Source organism: Saccopteryx bilineata, chromosome 1, assembly GCF_036850765.1.
Source record: "Saccopteryx bilineata isolate mSacBil1 chromosome 1, mSacBil1_pri_phased_curated, whole genome shotgun sequence".
NCBI lineage: Eukaryota > Metazoa > Chordata > Mammalia > Chiroptera > Emballonuridae > Saccopteryx > Saccopteryx bilineata.
The window spans coordinates 230,123,567-230,141,460 of record NC_089490.1 but is presented as its reverse complement, the minus strand read 5'-3'; positions in this window follow the sequence as shown (position 1 = coordinate 230,141,460).

Below are 17,894 nucleotides of genomic sequence, written 5' to 3'. Positions count from 1 at the left end.
CTCCACACACACATCCTGAGGACTCAGGTCTTGGTGGTTGATCAATTATTTATTTACTTTTTCTGCCAGTCTCAGTGACAGTTGAGAGTTTTGCATTCCAAAAGAAAGTGCAAAGGTATCTTGCCTCCCATTTACACTAGAAAGCCAGGTTGTCAAGAAAGAGTATTGTGTTCTTTTTAAGTGTTCAAATATATATGCAGAGGTTTTCTGAGACAACTGGTGACCTAGTGAGCACTTCTAGTTGGTATTGCCATCAGAAAACTGATGAAGAAAATCACTACGTAGCCTGGCGGCTGCGGTAACAGAACTTCTTGTATATGTTCAGAAATCTCTTGTGCACATGTGATGCTGGGAGAATTGTATCTCCATCAGGATGGTGGCTTTCCAGCCTGACATCTCTCCTTTCCCTTTGGAAGATCTGACTCTACACATCCTGGCTGATTGTGCTATAGATGGCTTCCCAGAGGTCTTCCTCTTTGTACATATCCTAACTCTTCACCTTCCTTCCCTACGAAAACAGGCCTATGGGGGAAGAAATATCTTATGAAGGACTTTCTGTCAAGCTATCACTTTAAGATGATAATTCAAACAAATTAGTGGTAACAAGGGTTCTCCTGGGGCCATGGAAGGTGAGTAAGAGAAACAGTAAGAAGACAGCATTCATAGATTCCCACTATGGAGTAGCCACCAGCACCCTCATCCTTTCCTTCCAACCTCTCACCATAAGTGAACTATCTTTACTCTCCTCCAAAGCCAGTGTGTCCACTTGAGTAGTGGTCTATTTGTGCACATCAAGGTGTTGCTCCTGCAATTTTCTTTCTTTTTTTTTTTTTAATTTTCTTTCTCTATTATTTTATTTATTTGTTTGTTAAATTCAGTGAGAGGAGGAGAGGTAGAGACAAGACTCTCGCATGTGCCCCAACCAGGATCCACGTGGAAAGCCCACTAGGGGGGCAATGCTTTGCCCATCTAGGGCATTGCTCTGTTGTTTAGCAACCGAGCTATTCTTAGCACTTGAGGTGAAGGCCATGGGGCCATCCTCAGCAACCAGGGCCAGGAGAGGAAGAAAGAGAGAGAGAGAGGTGAGATGGGAGGGGTGGAGAAGCAGATGGGTGCTTTTCCTGTGTGCCCTGACTAGGAATCAAATCTGGGACATCCACACACAGGGCCAATGCTCTACCAGTGAGCCAACTGAGCAGGGCCTCTTTTACTCTATTATATCATTATTTTTTCCCTCTTCCAGGTCATTTTAATCACCTTATTAACATATTATTATTATTATTTTTAAAAAGTCCTCCCTTTGACCCCTTACCCCATCCCCCAACTATTGTCCCATTTCTTTGCTATCCTTAGCAGAAGCATTTTCTAGAAAGTCTTGTATCTCCACTTCTTTTCTTTTTCATACTCTCTTAAACCCATTCAAATTAGATCTTTCCCCTTCACTCCACTGAGCCTGCTCTGTCAAGGTCACTAATGATGTTCAATTGCTGAATTCAATGACTCATCAGCACTGTCGAACCCTGGAAATATTTTTTTTTCTTTTCTGGATACCACTCTTGGTTTTGTTCCAAACTCATTAGGGATTCCTTCTCAGTCTCCTTTGAATATCTCTCCTCTTTGACTTCTGAATATTGGCGTTCCCAGGGCTCAGTTCCAGAATCCCTTTTCTTTATCTACAACCATACTTGTTGAGCTCTTCCTGTCTCATGGTGTTAAACACCACCTGTGCTTCTGCCTACCAAATTTATATGTCCATCTCAGTCCTCTCTTCTGAATCTCCAGACTCCTGTGTCCCAATGGCATCCTCTCTATCTCCATGTGGATGTCAATGGCATATTTTGGCCAAAGTTGAACTCCTAATTTTCCCTTCAAACTTTGAGTCTTTATCAACTTATTTCCCTCAAATCCTCACACTGTCTTCCCTATTTCAGCTGATGGCATCTTCATCCTTTCAGTTGCTCAGGTCAAAAACACTTGCATCATCTATCCCTCACTTTCCCACGTTCTGTATTCGATATCCACCAGGAAATCCTGAAAGCTCTATCTTCACAATACCATTCAGAATCCAACCCATTGTACTATCTTCTCTGCTGCTCTTTTGGTCCAAGCACTGACATTTCTCATCTAATTATCCCAACAGATTGGCAATTGGTCACTCTGCATCCCCCTTGTTTCCTCATGGTCTTTCCTCAACAAAGCATTATAAAACACACAGCTCATGTCAATGCTCTGTGCAGAAACTTCCAAAGGCTTCCCCATGATGGTAAAGGACCCTCACAATCTGTACTCTTTTGTTTTTGTCACCTCTGTGGTTTCCTTTCCTACTGTTTTCCCGCCCCTCACTCTGCGCTAGTCTCGTTGTTCCCCTTGACAGATCTTGGTTTCTCAGATCTGTTCCCCATGTTGGGCCTTTGCCCTGGTTCTCTTCTATTTGCCTGGGACCCTCCTTGAACTACCAACCCGACCAGCTCCCTCAATTTTCTTCTGTCTTTGCTCAAATGTCAGCTTTTGATGAGGCCAGCCTTGACCACTCTGTTTCATACTGTAACCTACCTCATGGAGTACCCAACCCATCTCACGTCAATGTGTTATTTTCCTATAGCTCTTATCGTCTTGTAATCTATAATCTACTTATTATGTTTATTATAATTGTAGGTCCATCCCTGACCCCCTCAAGAATATGAGCTCTATAAGGGCAGTTTAAAAAAAATAATCATACTTTGTTTACTGGTATTCCAAGTACTTATGTTAGTACCTTGTGCTGTCTAGTTTCTTAAGAAAGCTATGTCAAATGAATGGAAAAAACCACATTAGCATAATATTTTACAAAGTGTAATCACATGTTATCCCCTTTGATCCACATAACAGTACTGTTGTGAGATTATTATTATTATTTATTGAGAGGTTAAATGAGTTTTCAAACATCAAGCAGCTAGTAGATGGCTGATGTACTGTTGTATGGAATTGGCCTCTTAGAAGCAAACCTACCCCAACTTGTTGGCACATATGCTGTGGTCGACCTAGATAAAAGAAATAAATATACCTGCCAGTTTGTGGCCTTAGAAATATCTGTGGATACCCTGAATTGTGCCCTTGAAAGTTTTTGCTTTGGTGACAGGCTTTGAGGCCAGGAGCCTCATTAAAGGTTGGCCTGGATGGTCAAACATACAATTACTAAATGGTTCCATTTATTTCTTTTTTTTTCTTTTAATAATTTTATTTTTTTAATGGGGTGACCATTTATTTCTAATGGAAAATATTTCTTGAAATCATTAGCGAACTTCCCCATGATGAAATTCCCAAGGCTGTTCTTACAGACTTTTCATTTCCTCGAGCACTACACATGCTTCCCTGAGAATAAGAAACTTTCCCTGGAGAGTCTTGCAAGATGACTTTTTCTCTATATTGGTTCTCAGTACTCTGTAGATGAGTCTCCGGGGTATGTCTAGGCTTCCTATTGAAGCAGGAAATGCTCATTTCTTGAGGTAGTAAATCTGCATATAATATTAAAATTAGTTCCTTTGGGATGGCTGGGAGGTGCTTGTTCAGGCACCAGCTAGCTGAGCACTAGTGTTGCTCTGAGCAGCCTCTTGGATGAGGCCATTGCAACAGTGTCAGAGGACTCCGCTGATAGAGAGATGGCATCTCAGGGGAAGTCACTGAGCAGTGAGTCACCATTTGGGGACTAGTCTAGGGGATAGCTCTCTGCCTCTGTCTCCTGATCCTTGGTGTCTGGGACCTCCTGGACCAAGTATTGAGAAGTGTCCCCAGAACCTATAGAACCTGTCTATGTGTTGAGAACTCAGGGACCAGGTACTTTCTTTTGACTTCTCAGAGAAAAAACAAATTTATTTTACTCTAGGCCTTGACTGATCAGGGATAGTTTCGGAGGCTCAGGAGGGGGGAAAAATCTTGGAGATAATCTCAGATAAATACACAGCTTTAGTGAGCTCAGCTCTAGAGACTTATTGGCATGACCTCTCTAGACTGACTCGGAAGTCCATGGAGAATGGGCATAGTGAAGCCACCTGCATCTTCATCGGCAATTCTTAGTGGAGTCTTATGGGATGTAGAACCCCCATTTGCGGGAACAGTTAGGGCAGAAGAAAAGCTGAAAGGAACACCAGAAACCGTGGGCAAAAGTTATCGGACCTCTTTATCTTCAGGGTGTGCTCGCTCCTACTCTGGAGTCTCTGCTACAGATTTAAGAGTTTTCTAACTTCAGTGGATCTCAGATACTTTTTACAAATGGCATTGTCTTAAAGATCATCTAGTCTGATCCTTTTACTTTTCAAAGCAGAAAACAGAGACCTGTTTAGGGCTTGCTCACCCAACACCCATGACTACAGAGGCAGCAGCTGCAACAACAGCAATGCCGACAATTGCTACCATTACTACAACGCTAGTGCTCAGCTACCTGGTGCCTCCAGGGCCACTTATTCAGCCCCTACTACCAGGCGGTCCCGCGTGGCCCTTGTAATAAAGACTCTGCATTCTTTGTCCCATTTTCCACAAACTAACCTGTTACGTAGTGTGATCCTATTCAAAAGATGAGGAAATTAAACCTTGTAAATTATTGGTCCAAAATTATAGAGTTGGTGTTGGGCTCAGAATTCAAATCCAATTGGCTGCGAGGTCTATGCTTACAAGAGGTCAGGCCTCTTTCCACTCTCCTCCACTTGCTTTTCCTTGTATATAATGTAAAACAACAACCTGATCGAAGAGAAAGCCTCTCAATCCAGGGTTTCCTCTTAGCATGGGACTCTTCAAGGTTCTTGTTTGAATGAAGCCCTAGTCATTATGGTGATCCTTACCAGAGTGAGGACTTTGGAGTGATCAGATCATCGCTGGCAGGGTTGGGGGTGGTCAAGGCTGGCTTAAGGTCATGTGCAGTTGGAGGCTGACTCAGTGGTTTGACATGAGGAAGGTTCGATTAGCACCCCACTGTGCCTGGCACAGTTATCCCCCAGTATAATGAGGGTGTTCTCAGGAGGGGCGGTGTATTAACCAGCTATCAGGCATGCAGTAGTTTACCAGGTGCTTTACAATATTCTTGGCTATCTCAGTGAGGGAATGCCTTGACAATGAGATGTGAGGTCCAGAGGGGTTTGGGTCAGGAGAAGTGAATGGGAGAAGCCAGACACGGGGCCCCGAGGAGCAAATGGAATGGCAGAGAGAAGATTCTCAAAAACGCATTAGGTCATGACATTCCCCTAATCAAAGCTTCTAAGGACCACTTTCTGCCCTTAGAACAAATCTTAGACTTCTTACCCTGGCTTACCACACCCTGTGGAACTTGTACCCTCTCTGAGTCCCTTTGCTCACCAACTTTCTTCCAATCAAAGGTCACTTCCTCCCTAGGGGCTTTGGCCAGCCCCTCCCATGGCTTCCAGTGCCTCCCAGTGAACCTCACACCCAGCTGCCTGCTTCTAGCAGCCTCCATCTAACTTAACTGTCAGCTCCTCCCCTGACTCCCCCACCCTAATGTGAAGCAGTCACCAGTCTCTAACACCTTATTTTACTTCTCCACATGGTAGTTCTCAGGGCTTGATATTTGTCTTGCTGGACAGAAGGCTTGTTTATGTAGTCTCTGCCTCTGTCCACCAAGATATGGTATAGGGAACCATTGCATCCCGAGTGCCTAAGACTGCCTGGCAAATAGATAATGTTTTTACCATACCAGGGGTTCCTGAAGATGGGCAAGCAATGCTTTTGAAGAAGACATGGATTTATCTCAGGCTCCCCCTCCTCTAGGACATCACTTCGAGTTACTCACCTGTCCACTGTGGTTGGGGCGGAGACTCCTTCCTGTGCAGGAGGTATAACAGACAGGTAGCCACCCTCCGGTTACAGATGCTGGTCCATCCATTAGGCACAAATTCCTCTTAAAACTGATTACTGGCTGTGTGGAGGTGCTTCTTTTTTCTTTTGTTCTGTTAAAATTAAGGCTTACGCATGTTTGTTCTGTGTGCTCTCTCGGAGACTTGAGAAACAACTAGAATTTTCCTTGACAATGTCCTGGGACCAAACTGGTTGTCTTTTGAACAGCTGATCCCATCACAAACAGGATCTGAAAAGCCATCTTGAGGAGGTTGCTTTAGTTTTGCTAGAGTTAGATTTGACGAGGCACATGATAGGTTCAAGGAATACGAAGGAGGCAGTGTGCAGTAAGGAGATTTATCCTGTGTCACACAGGTAGAGGCAAGACCATGCTTTGGGCTTGGATGTCCACCATGTACCATCAAAGAAACACGAGACCCTCCAAATCACTACAACCTGGGCATAGGATGTCATTAAAGAACCACAGCTGGGTTTGTTTCACACACTGTGTATGCATTCACTGGCCCGAGACCAGCTCCACCACTTAACCTGTCCTTGCCCCACCATCATGGTGGTTTTTGCATGGGAACACACACCCTCTACTTCTCGGCAAAATCTTGTATCCTCACAGGAAAAGTCGTGTGGTGGGCTGGTGCTGAAATGAGAGGGAAATATGTACACAGAGGGCCTGGCTGAAAATGACTTTAGCACAGAGTTTATTTAATACATCCTCCAAATTGTATTTTGAAGCCTCTGTTAACAAGAAAGCACTCTTTTTTTGAGCAGTGGGAGTGTTTTATAAATGGAATTTGCAGACCGGCAAGGCTCCCATTAATTTTCCCTGTCTACAATGACTATCATTACATTCTTAAAGCACTTTTAAAATAAACTACACCGTGATGTAATGTGCACATTCTGAGCTCTAGTGGTGGGACAGCGAGGCCGGAGCATCTGGATTTTGGAGTGCTATCTTTGAGGGAACATCTTGATGGCTATAATTACTGTCATGTTATGGGAGCTTAAAAAAAAAAAGGCGCCAGAGTTCCAAATAAAACATAAAATGGCTTTGATATAATAAATGTTACTATCATTGTTTAAAAATGTTGTGACCCGTCTGCTATAGTTTCTGAGAAAGATATTTTCCAGTACTTGATGTTCACCACCCCCTCTCTTTCGTATTCTATTACTGCAGATAAGGATGAAGAAAATTCTTAGGACAGACTTGGTTTAAATCAGTGTAACACAATGCCAGCATTGTCTCTCTTCAAGATGAACTCCTAAATTAAATTTGGCATGAGCTTTACCAGAACTCCAAACATCTTTGCTCCAGAGACACTTTATCCACCCTATTAGGGAGCATTAATAATTCAAATGTTATGGTTGTGGTTAATTGTGCTCATTAGGAAAAGGCAGGGGCTGAAGCTTTTCCTACAGGACACACTTGCATGCATTGCACCCCTAGCCAAGGCATCCGGAATAGTTTGGGCTCACTCCAGAGGAATCGGGACTACACAAAACTCACATATGGTGTAAATGTTGCTGTCCCATGGGAACCAGTTCTGGATGAGTTCATGATGAACTTGGACCCAGATATTGGACCATTTTCTGTATAAAGTTATGAAGAATCACTTAATATGGAAGAAGTCGTTATTTTGGGTACTAACCCGTGGAAGTATCCATTCGGTTTCCCAAGGATGTTTGGTTTTGTGAAATTCATTCAAGCTTGTGAAATTGAAGTTAATGTTTCATAATGAGTACTAGCAACTTTAAGGAAGCCAGGGCATCTTATTTAGGTAATTGATTAGCTTTGAAACTAGCAGGTACACAGAACCCAATGTAGTGATCTATTCTACTGATCGTTTTTCTCTACCTTTTTGCTGATGACATCTTTTAGTTTGAAGATGAACTGTCTGATGTAAGAGTTGGGACTTCTCTAGGAAAAATTTACTTGACCTGGTCTGGATTTCATCAGAGTCAGTGAGTTTGTCACTTTTTACACATGTCCCATGGATTGACTAGCTGTCTGTACATGTTCTTTTGGGTAGTAACTTCTTTTTATTTCACTTGGCATTGTGTTTCTCTTTTACTCAAAGTTCTGTCCATATGTCTTCCCTGTGGCTGATTAGCTGTAAGTTAGACAACAGAATTGAGGAGGACAATGGTTCAGTCTCTAGGTGGAAATTTCTTTAGCCTCAATCTACTTACTGGGGTACATTCTCCCATCAGCACTGACCAGCTCCCTAGAGAAAGCACAGGAGAGCATCCCAGGCCAAACCAGGTTGGGGGTATGTGGTTGACCCTGGTAGACCATCGCAATTCTGGAAAAAACCAATCCAAACAGAAGCTCCTCTGAAAACAATTATAGGGCCTCCCTCAGGTGTAGTGCAGTATGCACGTTAATATCTGTATTTCTAAGCCTGTTGCTCAGAAGATCTATTCACTAGACCAGCAATTTTCAACCTTTTTCATTTTATGACACACATAAACTAAATGCTAAAATTCTGCAGCACACCAAATAATATATACTTTTTTGCCCATCTGACAAAAAAAATAAGTTTAATTTTGATTTATTCACACTGGACAGCTATTGTGTTAGCTGTTGTCTTTTTTTTTTTTTTATTTGACAATCTAAAAGAAAAGAGGTCAGTGTCCTTATTAAATAGTCAGGTATTGCATGTTTTAAAAATTCTGGCGGGCCTTGGCCAGGTGGCTCAGGGGATGGAGCATTGTCTTGGCGCGTTGATATGGTGAGTTCTATCCCTGATTAGGGCACATACAAGAAGCAATCAATGAGTGCACAACTAAGTGGAACAACAGTTGATACTTCTCTCTCTTTCTCTCTCTGCCCCCCATCCTCAAATCAATGAAAAAATTAAAAAAAAATTCTTGCAGCACGCCAGTTGAAAATTGCTGTGCTAGACACTTTCTAAGGCCTATTCTTTCTCAGAAGTTGGACTTTGTTATCACAATCTACAACAACGTTAGGTTGGAGAAAAATTGTTTGCAAGGTTTGCAAGGCCAATCTATGGAGGGGCATTTGCATACCACCCTAAAGTCCAAATCAGGTGTGAATTGCTTTAGTGATTCAGCTTTGAAAATGCTCACTTCAGACTTTGTCTCATAAGTATGCTCCAATTCTTTGAAAAACAGATCCATCTTTTTACTGCTCAACCTACCCTTTTATTGTTTACAGTGTGGCTCCTAGGTACTGGATCTTCAATAATGTTCCAAAATATATTTGTGCAAAATATTTTTCTTTTTAAAAATTTTATTATTATTATTATTATTATTATTATTATTATTCAGTGAGAGAAGGGGAGACAAAGACAGACTCCTGCATGTGTCCCGACCAGGACCCACCTGGCAAGCCCCCTATAGGGTAATAATGCTCTGCCCATCTGGGGTGTTGCTTCATTGTTCAGCAACGAGCTCTTCTTAGTGCCTGAGGTGAAGGCCATGGAGCCATCGTCTGCGCCCTGGGGCCAACTTGCTCCAATATGGCTGCAGGAGGAGAAGAAAGAGAGAGAGAGAGAGAGAGAGAGAGAGAGAGAAGTGAGAGGGGGAGGGGTGGAGAAGCAGATGAGCACTTCTCCTGTGTGCCCTGACCAGAAATTGGACCTATGACATCCATACGCTAGGCAAATGCTCTACAACTGAGCCAACCAGCCAGGGTACAAGTGGTGTTTCTAAAACAAATGGAATAGTATACCATTTCAGCATTCAGTAGGTCTTCATAAAAAGGCCTCAGCAACATGAACTGAACCTTCAATTCACTTTGTTTATTGAAGCGTTTATGGCTCTTACTCAAGACAAGAGAAATAATAAGGAAAGGAATGACTCTGAATACAGAATATTTTATTACACAAATAAAAAAAATTAGAACATGTCTGTTAGCTCTTGCCAACTTTTGAAATATGGACTCCATTTGTCTTTATTACGGCCTATTCCCATAGTGCCTGTTCCCTATTTACTCATTTTTGTAACTATTAAACAGTGATATGTGCCTACTGGAAATAGTCAAAGCTATTGCAAGAAACATGAAAAATGAAAAGAATATATCAACTTATCTTTTTATTCTTTTGTCAATAAATCAAGGGGCATGCAACTGTTGTAGTTTATAATCCCTTTTTTAAAAAAATCATATGCATTATCATGGTAAAATGTCTCATCAAATCCATAACAATCATGATGACTCATAGATATGTGATCCCCTTATTAAGAAAAAAAGAAGACAGGAAATTCAATATAAATGAGCTGTTTTCCTCAGTAGTGTAATAAAACTTGAATACTTTTATGAGTTTTTGATTATATCATCCACTGATAATCTGTAGCTTCATTTCCTCCCAGGGAAGACTCAGTCTCCTTCCTCCCCCACGAGCCCCCTTTTGGCCACTAACATTTCAGCTGGGGAGGAGGCCTCCCAGTCACAGCCACCACAGTCTAGTATAATGTAAGGGCTATAAATTTTCACTGTCAGATTTGATCCAGGGGTGTTAAGCTCTAGAAGATATACATCTGCTTCCTACTCAAATGATCTTTTGTGTGCTTCTTGGTAGAGACAGAACTGTAAGGCCACAGGGATAAATCTCAACTGGGGAGCGGTGAATCATGATGTTCCCAAACGAAATGCTCATGACTACACATATAGCCGACCTAATTCTGTTCTTAAATTCTGTATTTCTTTTCAGGCTTATGTGATAATATTTTTTTTATGGCTCTTTCATGAACAGAGTGAGTCACCATTAAATTTCTAATGTGAATAATTATTTTGTAACCTGAGTCACAACCCCTGCATGAATCTGGTTTCTAAGTTTGGATTTCCAAATGTCAGGTTTTCCTAAATAGGATCCCATGAAGACAGGGCCAGAAAACAAAAGAAATGTCTGAGCATCGACTTGGGAAGGGTGCCAGTGGACCCAGCCCATGAGTGTTTATTAAACACCCATAAAGGTAATGAAAGAATACTTAGTGTTAAAAGTATATTTATGTTCTCTCTATGCGAATACCTCACCAACCAAAAGAGGAAAGATGATAGACCAATTTTACAGCTAGCAGCAGTACAAAGAGATAAATATAGTCAACCTTCAGTTTACTAATGGGTTCATTTCCAAACTCTGTAAGTCTTTTGGAACTGCCAATGCATTATCCCATAGACACAAATTTCTAAATGGTAGTTAGGTTTCCCTGCCAGCCCACAGAATACACGTAACCCATGGGCAGCTGGGAAGTACTATGAAAAGAGTTGATCACCTAGTTTCTGGCAATCCATTAATTTAATTAATGTAAACATGCACTCAGTGCTCACTTAGTGGGAAGACACAGATAATGTGGGTCCCCAATGTTAAGGACGTCACTGTTGAATCAGGCAGTCACTTTCCATTTCTTAGTCTAAGTGCCATGGTGGGAGGTAAGACAGTGAGCTGAAGGAGGAGGCAGTCAGGGCAGGGCTCTGGGAAAATGGCTGAGCTTGTTTTGTTTTGCTGGAAGAGAAATTGAGTCAGAGGAAGAAGGGAAAGTGGGAGTATCCTTGAGTGTGCGAAGGGGCCCCAGCATCTTAGCTTGTTGAGGACAGGTGGAGAGGTTGATTCTCATCTAAGCAAGAGCTAGATGAATAGGAGTTGACACTATGGCTTTGTTTGCCCCCTTTGGGGGGCAATAGTAAAGACTGTCGCCCTAGAGCTCTTGGCAGGGACAGTACCCAACTGCTATGAAAGCTTTTATGTTGAGAAGTTGCACAGATTCCTAGAGCTGTGTCCTCAGTGGTATTAGGCAGCCAGGATGACTCATGACCCTCAATTTAAGCATCTGAAAGAGTCCATTTTATTTTGGGAGAAACTCTGTGTCACCTTTCTTGAAAAAAGAGGTGCACATGAGGCCTCGGCAAGAGGATATGTTTCATAAATCTGTAAAACAAAAATGAAGTTCTTTGGGAATATCAATTCTTCTATGACCTCTCTTTGATGAGTTTGGAAAGGACTTATCATGACATGGAGCCAATTCTAAAGTGAAGCTCAGTGAATTTCCTAAGACCTTGGGACACAGTCCGGTTGGTGATACTAATATATGAGGATGACTCAGTGGCAGCAAGTGACACTTGGACATGGCTTGGTCTTGAACAACGTTTGAGGAGAGGGAGAAACCCAGAGGCCTGAGATCTTGTGTGGTCACCCCAGTGTCTTTACTATAAAGTTGGGCATCCTCCTTTCTCCTGGTCTGGTTCATTCACTGCCAGGGAAACAAAGGAGCCATGTGGTATCATTTGTGCTTCTGGCTCCAGAGTGACTACTTCCCTTTAGGTTGTGTTAGATTCAGTCAAGCTGCATTAATCATGGAAGTTTTGCTTCCAAACCGTGACTTAGGAAATCATAGCAGCAGGGAATATTGTATATGACATTAGACTAGGCTCCAGTTTCAGACTTTCTACTTGTATCTGTATGACTCCAAGTAAGTGTCCCTGAACTTCTTCAAGTCTAATGATGTCATCACTGAAGTGAGGATGATACTACCCAATGATGACACTATGCCAGCATTCACTGGGCACTTACCATGTGCTGGGTACTGTTTTATACTGGTTAGTTCTTATTGGTCCCTTGGATGTAGACGTGATTGCTATTCACTCTATAGATGAGGGAGGAAGCGGTGGAGCTGGAATTAGAATCCAAGATTTTCTGAGTCTAACCTGAGCTCTAAGCCACTGTGCTAAATGTTGTACTTAATAAACTCAAGATCCTGACATCACCGCACAGTACAGTCAGGTCCCAGGTTCTTCTTGATTGAGTGTTATTCCTCAATGTCACTTCTTGAAGCATCCTTCTGTCTGTCTCCTGCTGATTCTGGGATATCTTGCCCAATCAAACTCAATGAAAATGCCAAGGGCTGCTTTTTTCCCCACTTTCTCAAGTAGCAAAGGGCCACAAGTCCGACCAGGATGTAGAGGATGGCATTCCCGAGGGTAATCCTGAGGAATGAGCTCCAAGGAGAGGGTCTGTGGTGTTCCACATGACACAAAAGTACCACGACCAAAGTAGCACTTCAACTAATAATTTTATTAATATATATGGCAATATAGTCTACATTTTCATTGAAAAAGCACATGCTTACTTGTGAATGGAAACTTTAGAAAACAGAATAAGCAGAGTATTAAAATCATCAACATTAGAAGATGTAATTTAACTCATGAAGTTAAATATATTTTCATTCCTCTGAACTGCCTAATTCATATCACATTGTCCATTGATTTATCTTTCTTCAATTAACTTTTAGGTGCTCCTTGTATATTCGGAGTTATATTACCTTGTCTTTATGCTGAAATTATTTTTTTATTCTGAAGTCTTTATTTGTTTTTTGACTTTGTATATGCCATTTTTTTGACCATGTAAAATTTTAAATGTTTATATAGTTACATACTTAATTTTCTATTTTAAAAAATAGTTTTACTATGAAAGAAACACATCTTCATAGTAAGACTTAAAATGATACAAATAAGTGTAGAACAAAAAGTAAAGGTATTTTTTCCTAGTTTTGAAACTCTTAAGCCAGCATCTCAATACTGATCATTGTTAATGTTTCTTCCTTACTGATGTGGGATTTCCTATGTGTATGTAGGCATCTATCTATCATCTATCTATCTATCTATCTATCTATCTATCTATCTATCTAGCTAGATTTTAGCTAGCTAGCTATCTAAAATTGCTAACATTTACTGAGTACCTGCTACATGCCAGAAACTGTCCTAGGGAAAATTCCTGCCAGTGGAGCTTACATTTCAACGGTAGAGAAAAGTAATAAATAAATAAACCAATAGCTAAGCAGAAAAATTCAGAGAGTGATAAATTCTGTTAATAAAATAAAGTAGTGTTAGGGCACAGAAAGTAATGATGAAGAAGACAATATTTTGGTAGGGTGGTTGAGGGTAGCCCAATTAAGCCCAGTTTTCACCTTAAAGGTAAAATTTAATTAGAGCTATAACAGATGTGAATATTGTACAGTATTTTTTTTATTAGCATGTCCCATTGTCACTAAATGATAAAATAGGACATATTTACTTATCGGTCCATATAGCTTTACTTGTATGGGAAATGTTTAAGTTTTGTTAACATGAGACAGTGAACTTTGATTTTACATGGGTGGCATGTAAGCATGTCTATCTTCCTGTCTGTGTCTCTTGCAATCACAGAACATGTATACAGTTCATTCAGTAGTTCTCTGGGAGGGGGATTCGACACATGATCAGTTCTCTTCATTAACCAAAAGGGAAGTGTGGAAGTTACTTGGAGGAGAAGCCTCAGCAAAAAAGGGAGGGAGTGGATCTCCTATAAGTCACTTAAATTGAAGAGCACTTGTTACAGGACTGGCTCACTGAGGTTGGGGCTGTGTATGGCTCTTATGTTTCCAGTTTATTTCCAACCCCCTTGCACATAGTGAGTCTAGGAGGGAAGTATCTCAAGGTGGAAACCAGGCAGGGTGAAACGTTTTCTTTTTCCTTGGGGATCGCCTTCCATTTTGAAAATCCAGAGGCTGCTGTGGTGCTGAAGGGGGTCATTTGGCTCAATGGGCATCTCTTTGTTGTGGCTTAGAGATCTCAGCCTGGTTTCTGGGAAACATGGCAAGGGGGAAGTGAAAGAGGTCCGTGCCCCACATGCTTAGCCACCACGGGGCTGTCAGATACACACAGCATACACTGCCTATTTAAAGGAGAAAGGAGAAGTATGAGGCTGAAGTCAGGTTCGGCAGTTATCTCTGGGTGCCTGCTGTTCCTTCTGCTACTGAGCTACTCTTGAGTGTGTTGTTAGGAGCTGGTTTGCTGACCCAAACAAACAGGCAAACAAATGATTTATGGGAAACGCCTGAGTCGTGCCTTGTCTCCTAATGGCCCTTTCCCTGTTCTAAGTTCAAATGTATCTTTTTGGCAGGAAGTACTCACCAGGGCCTGTCTCTATAGCACATTCCTGACCATACTGTAGAAGTGTATAATGTTACAATTCCTCTGCTCCTTTGGTGGACCTGATATTTTGGGTAGTTGATGTTCTTGTGTACTTTTTAAATTACTGCAATCAGGTGAGCAAAAGGACAAATCGTTTGGGGCTCCTGGAGCAATGCTTTGCAGATCTGTGCAAGTCCTGCACAATAAAGCATGTTTGAATGGTAAGAAATCCAGATTTAGGTGAAGGAGGACTTGGAATCACCTGGACCATCAGTCCTTGGTAAGCACCTCATTTATTTCATCTTGTTCTGTAGGTCTTGGCACAGGTTAAACCAGCCTGAAAAATACATTACTGGAGCATCTACTCAAAGCAGGTCTCTGCTGTAGGTTCTCAGGTGTGGGAGGGTTAAGGACTCATAAAGGACAATGGTGGGTGTAAGTCACGGAAATATGGAAACTGCAAAAAAAAAAAAAAGAAAACAGAGAAACTACATCACAAAAGGGATGCCAAGGTCCTGCCCTTTCAGGAACAATTACAAAATGAACTAAAGACAGTTCTGAGTAAGCTTAAGTGGAAACACATACAGTGCAAACTATGGATGTATGCATTTGAAAGAGTGCTTTGCTGTATCCGATGGGATAATCTGATGAGTGTATTGGTCTGGGAAAGCATCCTGAAAAGGTGAAGCAGTGAAGGAGAGTATTTCTGCTCTGAGGGTGGGTTGTGAAGGCAGGCCAGAGTGTGCATAAAGTGACCATTGGTTGTTGGTAAGGAGACAGGGCTAGGGAAGGCAGGAAAATTTTCTAGTGAGAGTGACTCTAAGTGCTATTGCCTTAAACCTTTATTTGCTATTGTTCAATGTTAGCTTTTAAGGCAAGGGCGTTGGTCTGCTTCTATTCATCTGTTCAGTTTGCCTGAGGTGTCTCATGGAAGTAATGATAACCAATAGTCATTGGGCACTAACTGTGCCCAGTGCTCTGTGGGAGTCACCTGATTTGATCTTCAGGACAATACTATGTGTTGCTACATGTTATTATCATCATCATTTTATAGAAAAGGCATGTATTAGGATGAGTTAGGTTATGATATGTAATGAGCAACCCTCAAATCTCAGTGGCTTAAAATGTGCATGCTACCATGGATGATTACATTCTATATGGAGTAGTGGAAAGAGCTTGGCTCATTGAAGTCATATAGAGACCCAGACTGACAACAGTTCCATCTTGAAATAAATTTCTATTATCTCTGGAGAGTGAGAGAATTTGGTGACCTGGCTCTTAGATTTTGTTTAAATGTGATGCATAATATTTCAGCTAACATTTACTGGCCAAAGCAAGTCATATTCCTGTGTCTACCTTCAAAAGGAGTAGGGAAAAGAAATTCTAGTGTTAACGGGGAAAAGAGTATTATCTGTGAATGGCTGTAATAACTTATAGCAAGGAGCCTAAGGCACAAAGAGAAGAGATGACTTATCAAAGCTTTTACAACTGGTGTTGTCCCATAGCCCTCTCCTCTGTAGAACCTACATTTTGCCTTATACACAAACTGAGGGCAGTGAGAAGGGTGTTTGGTGAAAAGACTGTGATTGGAAATGAGAGTCACTTCTTAACACCTTTGCTCTCTGTTTCTAGATTATAGTGACAAAAATAGAATCTTTGAAAGATTATAGTGACAAGAATAGAATCTTTGAAAACACAATTTCATAGTATATCTTTGGCCAAGGGAGAAAGAAAAGAGGTCAAAGGTGTGGAAGAATGTGGAAACTATATTCAAAGACTCAACTTATTTTGTGCAAAATGCTGTGGATTTGTTGTCCTTTTTGGAGGAGAGCTGAGGGATGTTGGAGAGCAGTCATTTCAAAATAAGAGATTGTGCCACAGTCAGACTTTTTTCCTTAAGATGTTTAAAAAATTAAGAAGACGACACTGCTGCCTGATTATTTTAGTCATCTTGATGCCTGAATTAGAGTTGCCTCATTCAGGCATCAGTTGCTGGGTCCAGGACAGAAGAAACCATTGATGAGAATGAAGGGAAAGTCAGAGAGGAAGGTCTAGAAGGGTATGGGGGTGGAGAAAAAGGCTCACAGAGAGAAGTAAATGCTTGGAGAAAAAGAGTAGAGAGTGTGAAACAAGGGGGAGGGGTGAGAAGGGGAGAGAGAAAGTATGAAATTAGGCCCACCCACATTAATATTTTCCATTCCAAGAAAATCAAATTTCTGGGATAGAAGATCAAAAATAAAAACATCCTCTATAAAGAAGCTGTTAAATCAGCAGGCCTAGCCAAGAATTTGAGCACTTTTGTGACCTTCCCCGCCTTGTTGGGGTTGGCAGACCTTTCTTCTGGAGCATTCTGTGGAGTGACTGAAACGTCAGGGGCCAGAGAAAAGTCAATCTAAGAATTTCATCCTGGCTTTGGCTTTCTGAGTGAGATACACAAAAGCACACACAGTTTTCTATGGCCCTTTGATTCCCTGGTGTCTAGCTTAACACCAAAAATAGCAGTTTATTTTTAATTGCCAAAGGGTGAAGAACTATTTTCTGTTCCAAGAATTGAGAATTTGTTATAATTGGGAGTCTGAAGTAGGGTCCCTTCCGAATACACTATTATTACCTAAATTTTAAGGCCAAATCTAGGCTGTATGGGTAGTACTGCTAAATTTTGTGAACAATGTGAAAAAAAATAAGTTAAAATAAAAAAGGAACTTGCTATTTGGTATAGTGCAGCCAGATTTATTTATTCATTCATTTAATTTCTTAAGATTATATTACATAAATATGGTCAGAATGATTGTTCTCACATGTATAGATTTCAGTTTCAAAAATAAATTTTTAAAATTACTTAAAGTTAAATTAAAGTTAAGTTTATTTTAATTAATTTATATTTAGAGAAACTAACTAATGCAACAAGTAATATGGGAGAATATAAAATAAAAATTAGAATATACTTTCCATCTAATCCCAGTCCTCAGATATCATCTGGAGCTAAAATAGATGTTAGCTGAAATAGAAAGTTTAAGTAAGGTCTGAAGTCTTATAACATAATACCCAAAGTGCCAATGTTTAAAATAAAAATCACTCATTATATAAAATAAGAAGATCTCAAATTGAAAACTTAAAGCTGAAAAGAAAAAACCAATTAATAGATGCCATC